The sequence below is a fragment of the Clarias gariepinus genome, chromosome 23 (genome assembly GCF_024256425.1).
Source record: "Clarias gariepinus isolate MV-2021 ecotype Netherlands chromosome 23, CGAR_prim_01v2, whole genome shotgun sequence".
Lineage (NCBI taxonomy): Eukaryota > Metazoa > Chordata > Actinopteri > Siluriformes > Clariidae > Clarias > Clarias gariepinus.
In genome coordinates, this window is record NC_071122.1 from 8500090 (window position 1) to 8516201 (window position 16112).

General features: G+C 36.2%; 2 pseudogenes; both read left to right on the plus strand.

Moving 5' to 3' along the window:
- The first annotated feature begins 8767 nt into the window (after positions 1–8767).
- LOC128510913 (transcription factor HES-5-like) lies at positions 8768–9558 on the plus strand (annotated as a pseudogene).
- A 5183-nt stretch (positions 9559–14741) lies between these two features.
- Positions 14742–15727, plus strand: LOC128511377 (transcription factor HES-5-like; annotated as a pseudogene).
- Positions 15728–16112: the final 385 nt, after the last annotated feature.

A 16112-nucleotide genomic window follows, 5' to 3' on the forward strand; every position in this document is an offset into this window, starting at 1 on the left:
TTAATATAAATGATAATGATGAATTGTTTCCATTTATGAAATATCTATTTGTTATTTCTATTTCAGAAAAAAAACAAGAACATTGTTTGTATTGTTCTATATTAGAACTGTCATTTGTTTTGTCTATTTTATGTTATATCTGTTATGTATTTTATAACATTATATATATTTTTTAATTATATTTTAAATAGATTAGATCAGGTTTGGTCATATAATGGAAATTGATTACCAATTATATAAACAGTAAATGCCTTCTGTGAAGGTGATTATGTTATACAGAAATATTAAGTTTTATATTTCCATTTCTTTGAAAAGACATTTTATTGTCAGTTTATCAGTGTTACATGTTGATTATTCGTCTTTGTTTCTCATTTTATTTGAGAAGTTTCACTTGCCTGTACCTTAGTCAAGGTTTATCTTGTACCTGTTATATGGTACTGTTAATTCTCTGTTAAACATTTTGCCCTTGACAGTATCTGTTGAGACAGTCTATGCTTAATTCCCATTTATTTATTTTTTTTAAATATTATCTTCATATTTAACAGATTTGAAATCTGTTGAAAAAGTTTTGTGTGTTTTTTGTAAAGACAAGTTGTTTAAACTCTGCTCTGTTATGAGCACCATGTGCGTTGAAGAATTCTTCAAGTGAAAGTTGTGATATATTATCACATATTATATTGCCTCCAACATAAAATCAAAAGAAAACAAATAAAAAATGTTTTTTCTTAAGTATTTTCTTATGTTTGATCACTTTTGTCATGACCCAAGTCCTGCATTACCTTGGATGTTTTGAAAACTTTCAAAGGTAGGAATATAAAACATCTCAGGATTACAGTCTATTGGATATGCAGGTGAACTCTATTTCACAATTGTAATGATAAATCATTATAAACATAATTATAGGCTTGCTGCTTGCAACCGGACACACATTCTTATAGACACTTACAAAGATAATAGATAATAATAATACAGATCCAGATGAGGAGAGCAGTCATAGAATTGTTGTAGGTACAGGTACAGATATATACATTTTCTATGTTTAATTTAACTGAAGAACACTTGAGGGGTTATTGTTTTCTTACAAGTGTACCATTACTGTGAGTCAATTGCATTTTTACACACATAATATATTTTAAAGATTTTTTTCTATTTATTGTAAGTTTCATCTAAACAAACATTTCATCTAAACATACACTTATTTTTGAGTTTCTTGCATTGTAATTAAAAAATAGCATCTACTTTTTTTAATTAAAGTTGAATTAAAGTTGTGAGTGCAATAGTAATAGAGCAGTTAATTTGCTCACTTCTCAATTTTCAACAAGCTTTTATAAAAATAAAATCACTTCATCTGCAGCTTATTGTGCATATTTTTAAGATAAACATACTTGATATATATTTTCAGAAATTTTTGAATGTAGCAATGTTTTAGTGTTGTAGACTTAAAAAAAAAGTAGTAAAATCTCACTTAGGTTGCACCATGTGTGTTGAAGAATTCTTTAAGTAAAAGTTGTGATATATTATCACATATTATATTGCCTCCAACATCCAGAGTGTACCAGAAAGAAAAAGAAAAATGTGTTTTTTCTTAAGTATTTTCTTATGTGTTGTAAGGGTTAACTTCTAGAGGGCGACAAACAAAATAAAAAATATGTGTTCAGAGGTCCGTTCTTCGTACGTCGCTTGACACATCCGAGATGAATTGACACATCTAAGATGAGATCATCGTGCTAATTACGATCCGGCTAAGTTGGTTCTTTGAGCTCACCTGTGGTTGATAATTAGTATAGCTGGACTGAGTTGTCTAGGATTATTGCGCGCTCGTGCGTTGGTTTAAAAGGCGATATGATCGACAGTAGAAACACTGATCACAACCCCTCCGATTGGTTGACGGAATGGAAAAAGAGCGGCTCAATTTTTTTATAACACGTGTTATGCGCTGAAATGCCCCCCTGCCATGGATTGCCCCCCTACATAATCGCTATCAAATATTATATTAGAACATAAATTCATAGGTTAATGGTTTACAAATTACAAATTACATGAGACAATAAAATAAAATAAGCAATATGAAAATAAATATGTTGTATATGAAAAAATAGAAATATTATGTATACTTTTATATTGTTTATTTTATAATAAAATGAGTTTCGTCCAATTTATCATTATAAAATATTAATTTTTAATATATATAAATATTTATTAGCATATTTGTATGACAAACCCCTGAAAAATAAATGTTACAAAATAAACATTATACAAGAGTTTGTAAAAATGGTCTCGACGGCTGTCTCATGACTAGGGTTTATTATAAAAGTAATATCATATTTGATAATACTAAACCTATGAATTTATGTTCATATATAATATTTGATAGCGATTGTGTGTGTGTGTGTGGGGGGGGGGGGGGGGGGGGGAGTCCATGGCAGGGGGCATATACTTTTCTTTTTCCACGTGAGTCAGTCATGCTCTTTAACCAATCAGATGTGACCTCGCCATTTCAACCAATCATAACCTGGCAGGAGCGCAGGCTAAATCCTGTTTACATGAAATAAACCTGCTCCCGAGCAGGTTCAAGCTTACGGATATGTTGCTATGACAACAACGGGGGTCCGTTCTTCGTACGTCGCTAACTTAGTTAGCTGGATTTGATTGTTGTGGATTTGTCCTGATCTTGGATTGTTTCGTTCTTCGATGCGCTTCTAGCATTTGTTGTCATAGCAACATATCCGTAAGCTTGAACCTGCTCGGGAGAGGTTTATTTCATGTAAACAGGATTTAACTCCTGCCGGGTTATGATTGGTTGAAATGGCGAGGTCACATCTGATTGGTTAAAGAGCACGACTGACTCACGTGGAAAAAGAAAAGTATATGCCCCCTGCCATGGACTCCCCCCCACCCACACACACACATAATCGCTATCAAATATTATATATGAACATAAATTCATAGGTTTAGTATTATCAAATATGATATTACTATTATAATAAACCCTAGGCATGAGACAGCCGTCGAGACCATTATTACAAATTCTTGTATAATGTTTATTTTGTAAAATTTATTTTTCAGGGGTTTGTCATAAAAATATGCTAATAAATATTTATATATATTAAAAATTAATATTTTATAATGATAAATTGGACGAAACAAATTTTATTATAAAATAAACAATATAAAAGTAATAATATTTCTATTTTTTCATATACGACATATTTATTTTCATATTGCTTATTTTATTTTATTGTCTCATGTAATTTGTAAACCATTAACCTATGAATTTATGTTCTAATATAATATTTGATAGCGATTATGTAGGGGGGGGCAATCCATGGCAAGGGGGCATTTCAGCGCATAACACGTGTTACAAAAAAAAGTTGAGCCGCTCTTTTTCCATTTCGTCAACCAATCAGAGGGGTTGTGATCAGTGTTTCTACTGTCGATGCATATCGCCTTTTAAACCAACGCACGAGCGCGCAATAATCCTAGACAACTCAGTCCAGCTATACTAATCATCAACAACAGGTGAGCTCAAAGAACCAACTTAGCCGGATCGTAATTAGCACGATGATCTCATCTTAGATGTGTCAATTCATCTTGGATGTGTCAAGCGACGTACGAAGAACGGACCCCCGACCCCAGTTTTACTTGTGTTTGTTTGTTATGTTTAGGTTGGGGACTTTAAGTCCCAGAATGCACCTCGGTCAGGTAAAGGAAGCATCCACCTGAACCGAGAGAAGTAATTAAGTTCAGTATAAATAATCGAGTCAGCTCTGCAGCATCCAAGCTGCAAGGACAACGTGCCAGATCTGCTGCCTTCAAGCTGCACAGCACTGCTGCCGAGTGCCACAGACAGCACTTCAGCGCCGCTGCCGCCAAGTTCGGAGGACATTGCGCCAGCTCCGCAGATGCCAAGTTTCATGGACGGCACGTCAGCTCCTCAGCCATCAAAGACCGCGGACGTCGCTTCAGCTCACCTGCCGCCAAGCTCTGCGGACGTCGAGTTAGCTCTGCTGCCGCCAAGTTTGGTAGACATCGCGCCAGCCCCGCAGCCACCAAGCTCCGCAGGCGTCTTGCCAGCTGGGCTGCGTGGTCCTAAGACCCCAATGCCAGCCATTTCACCCCGCGTTGGGGACATCAGCCCAGGATCAGTTCTGCCAGCATTATGCCTGAAGAAGCCAGTACTGGTCCTGCAACCTAGCCTAGGAGTGGGCAGATCAAACCCAGAACATAGGGGTGGGAGTCCTGGACCTCTGTTAACGCTCCGGAGGAGCATTTTTTTTAGATTAACCCCTAGAGGGCGACAAACGCCCAGATTTGTTTTCAGTTTTACTTGTGTTTGTGTTATGTTTAGGTTGGGGACTTCAAGTCCCAGAATGCACCTCGGTCAGGTAAAGGAAGCATCCACCTGAACCGAGGGAAGTAATTAAGTTCAGTATAAATAGCCTGACTGAAGTTCAGTTAGGCGTCTAGCTTTTGTTGTGTAAAGTTATAGTTTTGTGCTGGTTGGTTTTCTGAATAAGAAGAGTTATATTAAAGGTTATTAGGTGCTCTCAGAAAATAGCTTTTGGTTTTGTTTAATGTTCTACTCCAATAAAAGGCTATTTCTGAACCAACATCTTGCCTCTGCGACTATGCCACGCAAACACAGACAGCAGAATCATGACGTGTGAACACTTTTGTCATGACACAAGTACTTAAAATTGTGATTATTTGAATGTTTATTTGAAATCAGGGGCTTATTTATAAATATAATAAAACTATAACATCAAAATATGGAAAATAATGTAATACAAAGAAAATTTTACTTTTTTATCAAAAATTGAAACATAAAATAAGGAAAAGGTAGATTAAAATAATAATAAAAATGTGAATATTAACAGGACATCTCAGGCAATAAGGATCTTTCCCTCCAGATGGTGAGTGACGTCAGACACAGACTGTTTAGTCGTCAGTAATAAATCATTCAGGTCTCTAAAGCTTTTGTACTCCATTGATCTCAGCACAGAGGACTCAGTGTGGGAAACTCAGACAAGGTCTAAACTCACACTGACTTACAAAGACATGACACGAGACACATCTGTTACATCTGGAGTCCTGGTAGTGATGCATACTGTACAATTTCATTTAAAACTTTTAATAAAAAATTCCAGCTTAGCTATCAAATTACTTATTATAAGTAGTAGCAATGGAATAGAAAAATACAGTTGCTGATTGGTTTTATTGTCTTTAACCTATGCTGTGTTGCCGGCACAGATCTGTGCTGCTCGGGTTTTAACAGCAGATATAATAAGATTTTTATATATATATATATATATATAAATAAATGTGTATATATATATATTATATACAACCCTTTGTATTGGAAATTGTATTTTGTATTTAATGGGGTGCAGTAATACTGTAGGACAAGAGCCCTCAGGGACCATAGAGAAGACACCATGCCATTGTTTTTCTTCTGAAGTTCAGCATAAAAGAAAAATCTGCATGTGAATAGGCACACTTCTATTGTTTAGGACTCTCTCTTTCAATAGTCAGAGTGTGGGAAAGCTCAGGAGGGAAGAGTCACAGTTTATCGTCATTAACATCCTAAACACCACCACCCACTGGATATTACGGTACACACAGGGGAGTAGACACACTTATGGATAAGTGTCTTCTTATTAAGTATCTTCAAATTCATCAACCTGTATATTAGATCCTGTACCGACACATTTTCTTAAACAGATAGTACCAGCAATAATAGAACCCCTGTTGAGAATAATTAATTCTTCACTCAGCATTGGATATGTTCCAAAATCTTTTAAATTAGCAGTTATCAAACCAATAATTAAGAAACCTGACCTCGAGCCCTGTCAGCTGTCCAGTTACAGACCAATATCAAACCTCCCCTTTATGTCTAAGATCCTGGAAAAGATAGTAGCGGAGCAGCTATGCTCATATATACATAGAAATGGCATACATGAACTGTATCAGTCAGGATTTAGGCCTCATCACAGTACAGAGACAGCGCTCGTTAAAGTAGTAAATGACATTCTATTGGCCTCTGATCAGGGTTGTGTAACTATGCTTGTATTACTTGACCTCAGTGCAGCTTTTGACACCGTTGATCACGCTATTCTTCTTCACAGATTAGAAAATGTAGTGGGAATTAAGGGTACAGCCCTCTCCTGGCTCAGATCCTATCTGACCCATCGTTATCAGTATGTAGACTTAAATGGTGATTATTCTGCATGTTCTCTAGTGGAGTTTGGCGTTCCGCAGGGTTCAGTTTTAGGTCCACTGCTTTTTTCCCTTTACATGCTTCCTCTGGGCAACATAATCCGTAAGCATGGTATTAGTTTTCATTGTTATGCTGACGATACACAGTTATATGTCTCAGCAAAACCTGATGAGAAAAAACAGCTTACTAAAATTGAGCAATGTGTGCAGGACATAAGAAATTGGATGCTAATTAACTTCCTTCTGCTAAATCCGGATAAGACAGAAGTTCTAGTCATAGGACCGCATACAGCTAGGAGTAAAATTTTAGATCACACCGTAACTTTAGATGGCCTTTCTGTTCCATCAAATGCAACAGTGAAAGACCTCGGTGTGATTATTGATTCCAGCCTTTCATTTGAAGCACATGTAGATAATATTACCAGGATAGCATTCTTTCACCTTAGAAATATTGCCAGAATAAGAAATTTATTGTCGCTAAACGACGCAGAAAAACTAGTTCATGCTTTTATCACCTCTAGGTTGGACTATTGTAATGCCTTACTGTCTGGTTGTTCAGCTAGATGCATAAATAAGCTTCAGCTAGTCCAGAATGCAGCAGCGAGAGTCCTCACCAGAACCAGAAGATATGAGCACATCACCCCTATCTTATCTTCACTCCATTGGCTCCCTGTGAAATTTCGCATTGATTTTAAAATACTACTCTTGACATATAAAGCATTAAATGGTCTTGCGCCGCAGTACCTGAGCGAACTGCTAGTGTCTTACGATCCGCCACGCCTACTTCGATCAAAGGATGCAGGCTGCTTGTCAGTACCGCGTATTATGAAAAATACAGCTGGGGGCAGAGCTTTTTCTTACAAAGCCCCAAAGTTATGGAATAGTCTTCCAAATAGTGTTCGGGACTCAGACACAGTCTCAGTGTTTAAGTCCAGGCTAAAAACCTATTTATTTAGCCAAGCATTTTTATAAATAGATTTGCCATAGGTAAAGGAGCAGATCTGGGGGACTCATGGACGTAGAGTATTATGGTGAACTGGTATGTTTGGATGCTGTCTTCCTCACTCTCATTGATCACTCAGGTTTGCTGACGGTGAGGTGATTGTTTGCTTTACATCTCAGGAAGCCCTCATGTTTGTGTTTCCTTCTGGCTCTCCCTTTTAGTTATGCTGTCATAGTTAGTCCTGCCGGAGTCTCTGCTTGCACTCTACAGTTAATATACATTCACATTATACATTGTGTGACTGTGACCATACCTAACTGCCATCTCTCCTCTTCTTCTCTTTCCCCCCCTCTTTCTTTTTCCTCTCTCCTTCTGTCCCCCCTTTCACCCTTTCTCTCTCTCTCTGTCGAGCTACACATGTCGTTCCTGAGCTGCCAGTGATCCAGACTCCCTCTGCCCTCCGGACCTGTCTGACCCATCCTGGTGCCCCGCTTCTGGCTGAAGATCTCGTCACATGGATGCCCCGTGTGTCTCTCTGGGATGCGTCTGGTGTCTGGGAATGATTCTCTCTACCTAGAAAATGGTTCTGGCCTTGACTGGTGTTGGCAACTGTTTCTCTGGGGACTTGACAGTTCGATAGTTCATGACTGGAACTTCTTACAAGTCTACCTGGGTCTTCAATAACTACCTGGACTCCATATTAACATCAATTAACATCAGCTATTATAGCTGAACTGCCTCCCACCCTACACACTGTATAAATGCAGATCATTTACTGCTTTCTGTTTCACCCAAATGAGGATGGGTTCCCTGCTGAGTCTGGTTCCTCTCAAGGTTTCTTCCTATTACCATCTCAGGGAGTTTTTCCTTGCCACTGTCGCCCTCGGCTTGCTCACCAGGGACAAACTGACCATTTTGATTCATACAAATTCACATTTCATACAAACCTAAATAATTCTTTTGACTATGTAAAGCTGCTTTGCGGCAATGAAAATTGCTAAAAGCGCTATACAAATAAAATTGAATTGAATTGAATTGAATTGAATAAGTGATGAATTTTACCATACAGTTTTCCTGGTGACATTAGCATGACCGCTGCAGTAAAACATTAAAAGATTGTATTAGAACCCAATAAGCTTAAGATAATAAATACAGTGATACAGCCAAAAGTAGAAATAATATTAATGTAAAGCTCAACATATCCTTATTGTTATACGTTGTATGTCAAAGTGTATCTGGAGATTTGGGTTAACTATTAACAGTTAGTGATTATTTTTGAGTATACAGTAAATGAGTTTAACTTTTAGACATAGAACATATAACATTATCAAAATTAATAATACATCCTTTTATATTTAATTAAAGTAAGCATCACCTCCACACGTGTGAGCAGTGATGATGAGCGTGTGCTCTGTCAGTGATGTTGAGCCCAACATCAGGCAGCAGATCTGTTCTCTTTAAAGGGTCACCACTTTCCCAGGTTCACAAAGTGTGGCACCTCACCCCTCCACCTGCTCCCCTGAGACATGGACATTGTCCTCTATTAGAAGACCACTGAGCATGTGGCAGCCCTACATTCCTCATTGTGTATCCAAGCTCTCTCATTGGCTCCAAACTGTGAGAAACTCCAACAAGCCCAAGACTCACGCATTCATATGGAGATTTGGGAGTATAAATAGAGGAGATGCAGCCCGTACAAATCACACTCACTCTACACTGAGAGAGCTACAGCACAGAGACACAGCCATGGCACCAACCATCACTTCAGCACTGACCATCTCAAACGAGCACCTTCCTCTAAACAACAAGGTAATTTAAAAACCTGCATCCTTTTAATGTTCATTATAACCTGCTTTCTATTTAATAATCTCACATGGTTCAAGATGACTAAATGTTCTCTCTTTGTTATCTCCAGATGAGGAAGCCGAAGGTGAAGAAAATGTGCAGAGATCGTATCAACAGCAGCATTGAGCAGCTAAAGTCTCTCCTGGCTCCAGAGTTCCTCAACCAGCAAACTGACTCCAAGCTGGAGAAAGCAGAAATCCAGGAGATGACAGTCAGCTTCCTGAGACAAAAACAACAGCAACAGCAGTCTGCATTATTCTCCAGCTCAACAGCTGTCAATCAAGGCTTCTCCAGATGTGTTCATGATGTTGTTCACTTTCTGTCTAAAGAAGAAGTAAAAACACAGAGACAGAGAAAACTGCTGAACCAATTCCAGAACCTGCATCTATCTTCAGATGAGAACAGAAGAGAAAGTCTTCTGCCTCGGCTGAGATCTACAGAGCAGCAGATCATCAGCAAAGAGAAGAGTTCAGTTAAGAGCGCCCTCTGGAGGACCTGGTAAAGGGGAGATCAAGACTGGAGAAGGAAATGCAAGTTCATGTGGACTGTTCAGATATCTTTAAAGTTCTGTGTAAACAGGATTATAACCAAGTTCTTAAAATTAATATCTCATTATTGTCTTGTGGCAAATGAATTATACCTTTCCATATTGAGAAAGATTCTTAATGAAGTTTGATGGTAGAATCGAATTAGGAGCAACGTCAAGATCTGAAGTTTTGGCAGTGCATGTTTATGTTAATATAAATGATAATGATGAATTGTTTCTATTCTTGAAACATCCATTTGCTATTTCGATTTTAGGGGGAAAAAGAATGTTGTTCTGTATCAGAACTGTCATCTTTTTGTATGTGTTATATCTGTTAGATATTTTATACCTGATAATAGTTTAAATTTATAAGTTAAAATTATATTGTGAATAGATTTGATCAAGCTTGACCATATTTAAAAAATTTGGTCACTAATTATACTGGAAAACACACTTAATATTTGTTCTGGTTAAATACACTATGTTTATAAAGTGAACTAAAATATATAAATAGTAAATCCCTTTTGTGAAGGTGATCACTTTCTGATTAATACAGAAATATTACATTTTATATTTCCAGTTTATTGAAAAGACATTTTATTGTCAGTGTACAGTATCAATATGTTGCTGATTTTTCTTCTGTTTCTTATTCTATTTGAGAAGTTTCACTTGCCTGAACCTTAGTCAAGGTTTATCTTGTACCTGTTATATGGTACTGTTAATTCTCTGTTAAACATTTTGCTCTAAACAGTATCTGTTGAGACAGTCTATGCTTAATTCCCATTTATTTCCTTGGAAAAATATTATGTTCATATTTAACAGGCTTTATCTGTTGGAAAAGTTTTGTGTGTTTTTTGTAAAGACAAGTTGTTTAAACTCTGCTCTGTTATGAGCACCATGTGTGTTGAAGAATTCTTCAAGTGAAAGTTGTGATATATTATCACATATTATATTGCCTCCAACATCAAATCAGAAAGGAAAAAAAATAAAAAATTGTTTTTTCTTAAGTATTTTCTTATGTTTGATCATGTTTGTCATGACATACTGTAAGTCCCGCATTACCTTGGATGTTTTGAAAACTTTCAAAGGTAGGAGTGTAAAACATCTCAGGATTACAGTCTATTGGATGTGCAGGTGAACTCTATCTCACAATTGTAATGATAAATCATTATAAACATAATTATAGGCTTGCTGCTTTCAACCGGACACACATTCTTATAGACACTCACAAAGATAATAGATAATAATAATACAGATCCAGATGAGGAGAGCAGTTAAATTAAACATAAAAAAATTTATATATCTGTACCTGTAGCTAAAACACTTTTATGACTGCTCTCAGTCATAAAAGTGTTTTAGCTACAGGTACAGATATATACATTTTCTATGTTTAATTTAACTGAATAACACTTGAGGGGTTATTGTTTTCTTACAAGTGTACCATTACTGTGAGTCAATTGCATTTTTACACACATAATATTTTTATAAGATTTTTTTCTATTTATTGTAAGTTTTATCTAAACAAACATTTCATATAAACATACACTTATTTTTGAGTTTCTTGCATTGTAATTAAAAAATAGCATCTACTTTTTTAAATTAAAGTTTAATTAAAGTTGTGAGTGCAATAGTAATAAAGCAGCTAATTTGCTCACTTCTCAGTTTTCAACAAGCTTTTATAAAAAATAAAATCACTTCATCTGCAGCTTATTGTGCATATTTTTAAGATAAACATACTTGATATATATTTTCAGAAATTTTTGAATGTAGCAATGTTTTAGTGTTGTAGACTTAAAAAAAAGTAGTAAAATCTAACTTAGGTTGCACCATGTGTGTTAAAGAATTCTTTAAGTAAAAGTTGTGATATATTATCACATATTATATTGCCTCCAACATCCAGAGTGTACCAGAAAGAAAAAGAAAAATGTGTTTTTTCTTAAGTATTTTCTTATGTGTTATAAGGGTTAACCTCTAGAGGGCGACAAACGGCCAGATTTGTTTTCAGTTTTACTTGCGTTTGTTTGTTTATGTTTAGGTTGGGGACTTCAAGTCCCAGAATGCACCTCGGTCAGGTAAAGGAAGCATCCACCTGAACCGAGGGAAGTAATTAAGTTCAGTATAAATAGCCTGACTGAAGTTCAGTCAGACGTATTGCTTTTGTTGTGTAAAGTTATAGTTTTGTGCTGGGGTCTGTTCTTCGTACGTTGCTTGACACATCGGAGATGAACTGACACATCTAAGATGAGATCATCGTGCTAATTACGATCTGGCTAAGTCGGTTCTTCGAGCACGCCTGTTGTTGATGATTAGTATAGCTGGATTGAGTTGTCTAGGATTATTGCGCGGTCGTGCGTTGGTTTAAAAGGCGATATGCATCGACAGTAGAAACACTGATCACAAGCCCTCTGATTGGTTGATGAAATGGAAAAAGAGCGGCTCAATTTTTTTGTAACGTGTCATAACGTGTTATGCGCCGAAATGCCCCACTGCCATGGATTGCCCCCCTACGTAATCGCTATCAAATATTATATTAGAACATAAATTTATAAGTATATGGTTTACATATTGGATATATATATGGATTACATGAGACAATAAAATAAAATAAGCAATATGAAAATAAATATGTTGTACATGAAAAAAATAGAAATATTATGTATACTTTTATATTGTTTATTAATTTATCAATTTATCATTATAAAATATTTATTTTTAATATATAATATTATATATAGCATATTTTTATGACAAACCCCTGAAAAATAAATGTGTTACAAAATAAACATTATACACGAATTTGTATTAATGGTCTTGACGGCTGTCTCGTGCCTAAGGTTTATTATAATAGTAATATCATATTTGATAACAATAAACCTATGAATTTATGTTCATATATAATATTTGATAGCGATTATGTGTGTGTGTGTGTGTGTGTGGTGGTGGTGGTGGGTGGGTGGGGGGGTGTCCATGGCAGGGGGCATATACTTTTCTTTTTCCACGTGAGTCAGTCATGCTCTTTAACCAATCAGATGTGACCTCGCCATTTCAACCAATCATAACCTGGCAGGAGCGCAGGCTAAATCCTGTTTACATGAAATAAACCTGCTTCCGAGCAGGTTCAAGCTTACAGATATGTTGCTATGACAACAAATGCTTGAAGCGCATCGAAGAACGAAACAATCCAAGATCAGGACAAATCCACAACAATCAAATCCAGCTAACTGAGTTAGCGACGTACGAAGAACGGACCCCTGGTTGGTTTTCTGAATAAGAAGAGTTATATTAAAGGTTATTAGGTGCTCTCAGAAAAGAGCTTTTGGTTTTGTTTTATGTTCTACTTTAATAAAAGACGATTTATAAACCAACATCTTGCCTCTGCGACTATGCCACGCAAACACAGACAGCAGAATCATGACATGTGTGATCACTTTTGTCATGACACAAGTCCTTAAAATTGTGATACTGCGTTCATTTAAAACGATGGACATATTTATAAATATAATAAAACCATAACATTAAAATGTGGAAATTAATGTAAAACAAAGAAAATGTACTTTTTTTTAATCAAAAATTGAAGTATAAAATAAGGAAAAGGTAGATTAAAATTATAATAAAATGTGAATATTAACAGGACATCTCAGCCAATAAGGATCTTTCCCTCCAGATGGTCAGTGACGTCAGACTCAGACTGTTTAGTCCTCAGTAATGGATCATTCAGGTCTCTAAAGCTTTTGTACTCCATTGATCTCAGCACAGAGGACTCGGTGTGGGAAACTCAGACATGGTCTAAACTCACACTGACTTACAAAGACATGACACGAGACACATCTGTTACATCTGGAGTCCTGGTAGTGATGCATACAATTTCATTTAAAAACTTTTAATAAAAAATTCCAGCTCAGCTATCAAATTACTTATTTATTATAAGTAGTAGTAATGGAATAGAAAAATACAGTTGCTGATTGGTTTTATGGTCTTTGACCTATGCTGTGTTGCCAGCACAGATCTGTGCTGCTTGGGTTTTAACAGCAGATATAATAAGGTTTCTCTATATATAAATCTTCTCAGATTTCATATTTCAACACTACAGTATATATAATGTGTATATATTCCTGATCCTTTCTGTTTAAACATATATATTTATATTTTACAAGCAAATTTCTTCTATGTACATATATTTGTTTTACTTTGGTTTTCTGCAGGTAGAAGCACACTGAGAGGCATTGCACCAAAGACACATTCCTTGCATGTTGCACATACTTGGCCAAGAAAGCTAATTCTCATTCTGATCTAAAGAAAATAGATTCATTAATTAAAGTTCTTGAAGTGTAATGTCATAAAGAATCTGCTGATAGGTAACAACCAAAATGTAACCCTTTGTATTGGAAATGTTATTCTGTATTTAATGGGGTGCAGTAATACTGTAGGACAAGAGCCCTCAGGGACAATAGAGAAGACACTGTGCCATTGTTTTTCTTCTGAAGTTCAGCATGAAAGAAAAATCTGCATGTGAATAGGCACACTTCTATTGTTTAGGACTCTCTCTTTCAGTAGTCAGAGTGTGGGAAAGCTCAGGAGGGAAGAGTCACAGTTTATCGTCATTAACATCCTAAACACCACCACCCACTGGATATTACGGTACACACAGGGGAGTAGACACACTTATGGATAAGTGATGAATTTTACCATACAGTTTTCCTGGTGACATTAGCATGACCGCTGCAGTAAAACATTAAAAGATTGCATTAGAACCAAATAAGAATAGCTTAAGATAATAAATACAGTGATGCAGCCAAAAGTAGAAATAATATTAATGTAAAGCTCAACATATCTTTATTGTTATATGTTGTATGTCAAAGTGTATCAGGAGATTTGGGTTAACTATTAACAATTATTGATTATTTCTGAGCATACAGTAAATGAGTTTTACTTTTAAACATAGAACATATGAAATTATTGAAATTAATAATACATACTTTTATATAAAATTAAAGTGAGCATCACCTTCACACGTGTGAGCAGTGATGATGAGCGTGTGCTCTGTCAGTGATGTTGATCCCAACATCAGGCAGCAGATCTGTTCTCTTTAAAGGGTCACCACTTTCCCAGATTCACAAAGTGTGGCACCCCACCCGTCCACCTGCTCCCCTGAGACATGGACATTGTCCTCTATTAGAAGACCACTGAGCATGTGGCAGCCCTACATTGTGTGTCCAAGCTCTCCCATTGGCTCCAAACTGTGAGAAACTCCAACAAGCCCAAGACCCACGCATTCATATGGAGATTTGGGAGTATAAATAGAGGAGATGCAGCCAGTACAAATCACACTCACTCTACACTGAGAGAGCTACAGCACAGAGACACAGCCATGGCACCAACCATCACTTCAGCACTGACCATCTCAAACGAGCACCTTTCTCTGAACAACAAGGTAAATTAAGAACCTGCTTCCATAGAATGTTTATTATTACCTACTTTTTGCTCAATAACTCTTCATAGTTCAAAATGACTAAATGTTCTCTTTTCTGTTTTTTGCAGATGAGGAAGCCGATGGTGGAGAAAATGCGCAGAGATCGTATCAACAACAGCATTGAGCAGCTCAAGTCTCTCCTGGCTCCTGAGTTCCTCAACCAGCAGACTGACTCCAAGCTGGAGAAAGCAGATATCCTGGAGATGACAGCCAGCTTCCTGAGACAAAAACAACAGCAACAGCAGTTTGCATTATTCTCCAGCTCAGCGGCTGTTAATCAAGGCTTCTCCAGATGTGTTCATGATGTTGTTCACTTTCTGTCTAAAGAAGAAGTGAAGACACAGAGCCAGAGAAAACTGCTGAACCACTTCCAGAACCTGCATCTATGTTCAGATGAGAACAGGAGAGAAAGTGTTCTGCTTCGGCTGAGCTCTACAGAGCAGCAGATCATCAGCAAAGAGAAGAGTTCAGTTAAGAGCGCCCTCTGGAGGACCTGGTAAAGGGGAGATCAAGACTGGAGAAGGAAATGCAAGTCCATGTGGACTGTTCAGATATCTTTGAAGTTCTGTGTGAACAGGATTATAGCTAAGTTTTAAAAATTAATATCTCATTATTGTCTTGTGGCAAATGAATTATACCTTTCCATTTTGAGAAAGATTCTTAATGAAGTTTGCTGGTAGAATCCAATTAGGAGCAACGTCAAGATCTGAAGTTTTGGCAGTGCATGTTTATGTTAATATAAATAATAATGATGAATTGTTTCCATTTATGAAATATCTATTTGTTATTTCTATTTCAGAAAAAAAACAAGAACATTGTTTGTATTGTTCTATATTAGAACTGTAATTTGTTTTATCTATTTTATGTGTTATATCTGTTATGCGTTTTATAACATTATATATTTTTTCAATTATATTTTAAATAGATTAGATCAGGTTTGGTTATATATTAGGAAATTGATTATCAATTATATAAACAGTAAATGCCTTCTGTGAAGGTAATTACTTTATGTTATACAGAAATATTAAGTTTTATATTTCCATTTCTTTGAAAAGACATTTTATTGCCAGTTTATCAATGTTACATGTTGATTATTCGTCTTTGTTTCTCAT